At 32.5% G+C, this 7686-nt stretch overlaps 1 long non-coding RNA gene across 1 annotated transcript; it reads right to left on the bottom strand.

Moving 5' to 3' along the window:
• Nucleotides 1-512: 512 nt before the first annotated feature.
• On the bottom strand, nucleotides 513-5672 carry LOC110628883. Its single transcript, XR_006348316.1, has 3 exons — nucleotides 5571-5672; nucleotides 4788-4828; nucleotides 513-748 (listed from the first exon to the last, which is right to left on the bottom strand). It is a non-coding gene; the product is annotated as an uncharacterized LOC110628883 (long non-coding RNA).
• Between the last annotated feature and the right edge of the window lie 2014 nt (nucleotides 5673-7686).

Raw genomic sequence — 7686 nt, 5'->3', positions numbered from 1 at the left:
ATAATTATTTTATCTTGTAGAGATCGCATAATCATAAGAAGATTTATAGGATCAATTATAGACTTAAATGGGGGATCTCTTTCTTTTTAAGATCTTATACATTCAAAATAGAATTAACTATCAACTATTTCCTACAAATCTAATTTATTGAATAAATTAACTAAAAATATGGCATTGACAAAAAAATAAAATAAAATAAAACAAAAAAATGTCAAATGCCATCAATTTTATTCAGGTGAAACTGTAGATCTTATATAGACAATAAAAAACCGCATAACTCGAGGTGTAAGAAAAACTAATAAATTTGGGAAGGAAAAATCTTAAATATAACTGGGTCAATCATGTCTTTTATAAATTAAATCAACCAAAATATGTGATATAACTTCCGATTACTCTTTCATGTTCACATAAACATAAATACAATGTGAAGTGATTTGATTCACTTGATCTATGAAATTGAATCAACTTATGAATCCCACTCGGTTAAAATATACTCATTTTGAGTAGTGAGCTTTGCAACATAACAGCCTCAAAGGGAAAATAAACAGATGATTCAAAATAAACGGGCACAAACTTGTTTATTTTCATGGCTAAGTTTCATATTGCATTAACAGGAAGTAACATTACAAGTTAAGAAGTAATATATTATTCATTACAACACCTCCTTTTCAAGTTTCAATACAGCCATGAAATCTTCTTGAGGTACATCTACCTTGCCAATTGCCTTCATTCTTTTCTTCCCTTCAGCCTGATGAGAGAGAAACATGACAAAAGTTATACATAACCTTAGATTATCAATGATATTTCTTCAGTTTGTTCAATTGCTTGAAGGAAAAAATTGATTATGCTATGGTCAAACTAATGGATAATTGTCACATGAAAACATATCAATACCTTTGACCTACTGAGCTCTTGATTTCCGTACTATAGGTAATTTGCAAACACCAACGAAAACAAAGGAAAATACCCAAATATCTTTCTGACGGTGCACTCTTGCATTTACTGATCAACTTGATCATTGTCAGAACTCTTCACATATTCTGATATAGACTAGGCCAAATGTTCCGATATATCCTTAATTCTTGGCATTTTTACTTTATTAATATGGTAAACTGCAGCGTATACAATTGATGATGTGCACTCAGTTTGACTCCAAAACAAATGAAAATTAGATTTACAAGTACTAGAAGCCATTTGATGCTCTCAAGTTGGATGGATGGATGAGGCTGACGATAGAACTTAGGGGTATAAACAAACCGAGCTAAGAGAGCTTTGAAGAGCTTAAGTGCGGAGTTTTTATCGAGTCTAATATCAAATACCTCACGAACAATTTAATTTTTTTACAATTATAATAAATTTTAATTTAAAATTAATAAGCTTAAAACTAAATAATTTTAGTTAAATAAGTATATATACAAGTTAACTCATAAATTTGTAGAAAATAAACTCTTAAATCTTAACAATGTGAATATTTGTAAATCTAATAGTGTAATCAAATTGCTCAGATCTAAATTTTAGAAAACTCAAGTTTGGCTCATAAAAATTTATCCAGACTTTGAACTCAATTTTCTTATTATATTGGACTCAGCATGCTCCAGCATGCTTAACGAGTCTACTCATGAGTTTGTTCGCAAGCTTGCTCATAAATTTGAAAATAAGCTGAACTCATGAGTTTTAAGGAGACGAATACTATGGAACTCAAGTTTCACTTGTTTACTAAACGAGCCTAAAAACTAAGCTCACGCTTGGCTCATTTAGAAGTCAAGTCAAATTCGGTCGAACTTTTATCGAGTCAAACCTCGAATAACTCAAGAATAGCTTGGTTTATTTACACTTCTAGGAGAAATTGTCCATCACTATTTTCAGGTTATCCTATGTAGTTCTGGCCCTAAACACTTAGGGACTTACTTAGAATAAGCTTGGGCTTCAGCTCATGTCAATTGCTTCAGAAATAAGCTTGGATTTATCTAGATTTTCCTTATTAGAAAGCATAACTTCTAATATCAAAAGACAATCCAAGTTTCAGTTGTAGGATTGAAACAAACCATAACAAAGGGTTTTGGGCATCTAGCTTTCTTTTTTCATGGTGTATACACTAATAAATTTAGACAACTTTAGCCAAATTACCTACAATTAAAAAGTAAGCCACCATGTTAAAGCATCATTGAACCCATTCTTAAGGTCACTAATAGAATGCCTCTTAAAGCTCTTGCCTTTAAAAGCCTTTTAGAGATACTATAAGGAAAAAATGCTTATATTGTTCCACCAAAGATATTTGGATGCACATGTTTTGTTCATACTTAGAGAGACTGAACCTTATTTCAGTACTACCCCATCACCTCTTCAGGGGGAGAACAATGACAGAGAAGAGATAATTCCTATAACTATAGAACATTTTACTCTATAGGAGACTACTATACAAAGAGAGACTATTGGTGATCAGGAGACTATTAGTGACCAAATTGGTCATTTAGATAAATCATATTTAAGGAGATACTCAAGAAGAGACAAAACAAAAGCAGAAAAAGCCATTATGCAGCCTATTCAGTGTCATGAATCTTCCTCTTTCTCCATCTGGTGAGTCATCCCTAAACCTTGAGCCCTTTGATGATCTAAATAAACCAATTGCTCAAAGAAAAGGAGTTAGATCTTGCATAAAGCACTCTATTTCTAACTTTCTCTTTTATGATTCTTTGTCTCCATCCTATAGAGTCTTTGCCTTATCTATTTCTTCTGTGTCTATTCCACAGGATTGGAAGGAATCTTTTGCAGATCCTAAATGAAAGGAAGCAATGATTGAAGAGATGAAAGTACTAGCAAAAAATGAGACCTGGGAACTTGTCACTCTCCCACCTGGGAAGAAACTTGTTGGTTGCAAATTGGTGTTCACTGTAAAACACAAAGCAGATGGATCAATTGAAAGATTCAAGGCTAGACTAGTGGCCAAGGAATACACTCAAACCTATGGAGTAGATTACCAGGAGATATTTGCTCTTGTTGCCAAAATGAACTCAATTAGAATATTGCTATTTCGTACTGTCAACCTTTACTGGGATCTACAAAAATTTAATGTGAAAAATGCATTCCTCCACAGAGACTTGGAGGAGGAAGTGTATAAAGAAATCCCTTATGGATTTGCTGATGAAAAAACACAAGGAAAGGTGCATGGCTAAAGACGGCTTTGTATGAGTTGAAACAGTCATCCAGAGCTTGGTTTGATTGATTTAGTAGAGCTATAATTTCCTTTGGCTATCAACAGAGCAATGCTGACCATATCCTATTTATCAGACATCACAAAGGTAAAATTACTCTTCTTATAGTCTATGTTGATGATATAGTAACGACAGGAGATGACACTGAAGAGATGACTTGACTGAAAAAACTTTTGGCTCAGGAATTCAAAATTAAAGATCTAGGAAAACTGCAATATTTCATGTGAATCGAGGTTGCCGGGTCAAAGAAGAGAATCTTTATTTGTTAGAGAAAATACATTCTGGATCTTTTAGAAGAAACTGGTATGTTAGGTTGCAAACCAGCAACAACTCCCATTGAGAGCAATCACAAGCTACAAGCAGGGATTGGTGAATCAATGGATATGGGCAGATATCAAAGGTTAGCAGGTAGACTGATTTATCTTTCGTATACTCAACTAGACATAGTATATGCAGTCAGCTTAGTCAGTCAATTTATGCATGATCCTCGTGAGTCTCTCATGCAAGCTGTTTTTTACATTTTGCGATATTTGAAGTCTATTCCTTGAAAAGGTCTACTATTCTCTAAACATGGTCATCTTCGCATACATTCATTCACACAAATACAGATTGGGCTGGATCCCTTGATGATAGGAGGTCAACTAGTGGATATTGTACACTTGTGGAAGGAAACCTTGTCACTTGGAGAAGCAAAAAGCAAAGTGTTGTTGCTCGATCAAGTGCTGAGGTGGAATATAGAGCGATGGCACAATGTATTTGTGAACTCCTATAGTTGCAAAGATTGTTGGGAGAATTGAAACTATTGAAGAGGGACAAACTCCTCTTGTACTGTGACAATAATGCTACCATCAATAGCTCACAATCCGGTTCAACATGACCGAACGAAACACATAGAGATTGATCGACACTTCATTAAAGAGAAGTTAATAAATGGTGTCTTGAGATTAGATCACGTGACTTCCGATGAACAACTAGCTGATGTGTTTACCAAAGGACTCAGTAACAAGACCTATCATACCTTGGTTTGCAAGTTGGGCATGTGTGACATCTATGCACCAACTTAAGGGGAGCGTTGACCAACATAGAAGGTTCCTAATTAGGAGGATTCAAATCTTTGAGATCCTAATTAGGTTTGATTTAAGAGATTTTATTCTTATTATAAATATTCCTAATTTAGGTTGATTCTTGTATACAAATACTCAAACCTTGTAAAAATCAATTCAATAGGAATAGAATAAAAAATTCCTCCCAAAATTCTTCACAGTCATCACATATTCATGTAGTCTTCAAATGTTTTTGGGTCAACACCATAATGTTTAAAGCACACTAGGAATACGATCATATAACTTGATTTGTAATCTATTTGACCATCAGATTCTATGAATTGTGACGCCAAAATATAAAGGACCAAGAAACATTGCTAGTTAAGTGAATGAAACTGGGGCCTCGGTACAATCTGTAGTGCAGTTCATATTTGCTAAAACTGTGTTGCAAAAAAGACTAATGATTTATCACTTCATTATTTATGTAAAATATACTCTGGCAAAATACATTTTTAATTAAATACCAATATACCTGTTTCTTGAGCAACTTCTTTTTTCTTGAAATGTCCCCACCTACAAGAGGGAAAAATATTTTTCTATTATAAACTAATAAGCACGGTTCACTTTTCTTCTTGTCCTTTAGTTAAGCTTTCATATCCTGTCTTCAATAGAATAACAAAATCCTATAAGAGGAAAAAAGAATGGGAAGATAAATCCACCGCAGACAAAAGTGGGAAGCAAGACTTGGTCATTTCATGAAAATTAATTACTAAAAGCTCAGTTTGGCAATGAGTAATTTCAAGGAAATTATGAAAATCTCCCGAGACTTGTTGTTATATATGCTTTCCTTCATAGTGTTTCAAAACTAGTTACTATACATCCCAAAGTTAGATCTTGAATCTAAGATTGCAAATTTCTTGTGCTATTTTTAGTCTTAACATTTTAAATTATGTCAACGTTAGTAAGAAATTTTAAAATTTTATTTAACTTTATTCTTGAATTGTTATATCATAGGGTATTTTAATCCCTCAAAATCTTACACACTTCTTATTGAAGGCAGAATGAGTACTAAAATTGCAAAATTGGAAATTTAAAAAATACCAGATAATAAAATATATATTATCACAAATCTAAAGGGGTTTTACTAATTTATCCCAAGGATGACTCAACAATTATATTTTTCTGCGGACAAGTATTAATAAACTTTCAATTATTGTGCTTTCATCAAAGGACAAACATTATAGGAGGAGACATCCTAAGTGTTAAGTATGCACCAAATGTAACCTAAATGTTACCATAATTATGTACATCTTACCATAGCACTTGGCCAAGACATCCTTCCTAATTGCTGGCAAGGATTCACTAGTAATAACTTTTGAACCAATGCACGCCTGTACCATATTAGAGATACAGTTAAATATGCACTTGTCATCTCTGAACCACAATATGATAGATGCTTAGAATATTGTGAACAAAAGTAAAGCAAAAACTATCAAATATGCTAAAAAAAAAAAATTGAATTGATAGAAACAAATGCACCCAAAATTATGTGTTCTGAATTAAATATCAAAATATAACATCTTAAATTATGGCCTTGGTTACAAAAAAGAATATTATTTAACAGAAGAAATAATTAAAGTAACTTAAATGCTACAAGAAAGAAAAAGGATGCAATAGAATTAGACAATTCAAGATGTCAACACTATCTTGTGCAAAAAAACAAATGTTTTTATATTACCAATAATAGCATATAGACCACATATCTAATACTACACAAAACTGGCATGTTACGTACAGCTTAATAATTCATATTCTCCATTATTTCATTTTTTACAAGAAAATCATTAAATATTAAAGGGACAAACAACATCCCAGGTCCCAAAAGACTTTTAATAAGTCCTAGAAGTAAAAAAATTTTAAAATCAATTCCCAATTCTTTTAAATCCAGTCACCATTAGTCCTATCTGTAATATTCCTTTTTGGCTCAATTCCTACAGCAGAATAGACCCTATACAACTAGAAAGCATGCTTCCCTATTATCTCTTTTATGTTAATTAAAACTAGTCCCACTTTTTTTGTCATTTCCTACAGTGGGGCTTCTCGGATTTTAAAGAGGGGCACAACTTCAAAACTCCTTTTATATAACAAATTTTGCAAAGATTGACATCTTGATTAAATTTTGAGTACCCATTGACTATAATTGTTCCTATTTGCTATCAAATTTGCCCTTAAGATTGTTGTTACAAGCTCTCAATTTTATATTCAAGTAAATTAGTATCCTGACTTTCAAACTTGTAGAACAGAGTATTCTTGATTGTCTTTTAGTTCTTTTGGACCAAAGCTCATTACGCCTGTACCTTTTTGTTGCCAAAAAAAAAATATATTGCATGATACTTGAACCAATTTAAAATTTATCAAAAGCTTTTTATGAGTTGGATATAATTGCAACAAAACTTAAAAAGGTTGGGTATAAAATTAAAAATTTTTAGCTATAATCGTGATTAAACATAAAGTTTTGGACTTTTATATCAAATTGGACAATTTATTTAATGGATTGGCTACAATTACAATAAATATAAAAGATGTGACTTTATCATCTTAGATTGAAAGTTTTATTTCAATTTTAGCTATAATCTGTGATTAAATGTAAATTTTTGGCATTTTATGTTCAATAGGCCTTCTTTTTATACGTTTGATGGCTACAACTCCTTTCGATAAGTTTCTCTCAAGAATAGTTGATATTCAAAAATATTATTGACATTGTTTTATGGACAATCAATTTTATCTAATTATTTATAAATGATAAATATCTATTTTCAAACACTAATAATAATAATAGTAAATGAAGACATATATCCAACGTTTCTATACTTGTCATCTGGCCCCAAAAAGACGGACCACTACAACATTAGGATTTCCATCATGTGTAACGACCCGAAAATCGGACCGCTACCGGCGCTAGGATCCAGGTCGGCTTAAGGCCGCCGGGACCCGTAGCAAGCCTGACATATAACCTGTAAACATGTTTAATCCTATACATGATCAACAATCATACATAAAAATTAAAACTTTTCTTTCATACATTCTCTCATCTACCAAACTCAACCTGTGCATGCACTGAACATAAACATAACCATAACTTTGACCCCTCTGTGGGATCTCATCAATGCCCCCAATGGGCGATACATCATAAGTTGAGTTGGTTTACATAATCATCATAAAACATCTAGGATCATGTATTAAAAGGGATACCTTTACATAAAGTCAAGCACAACCTCTAATCCTCAATATCATTACACATAACATGATTATTCAACTTTACATCATCTTATAATTTATCATGTCCACTTCCTATCTATTACAAATACATGACTTTACTCTCCTTGACTTCTCTGTCTAGCCCGTACCTGCAAGCCTGGGGGTTAAGGAAA

This window comes from Manihot esculenta, chromosome 13 (genome assembly GCF_001659605.2).
Source record: "Manihot esculenta cultivar AM560-2 chromosome 13, M.esculenta_v8, whole genome shotgun sequence".
Taxonomy (NCBI): Eukaryota; Viridiplantae; Streptophyta; class Magnoliopsida; order Malpighiales; family Euphorbiaceae; genus Manihot; species Manihot esculenta.
This window is presented reverse-complemented; position numbering and strand designations above follow the sequence as displayed.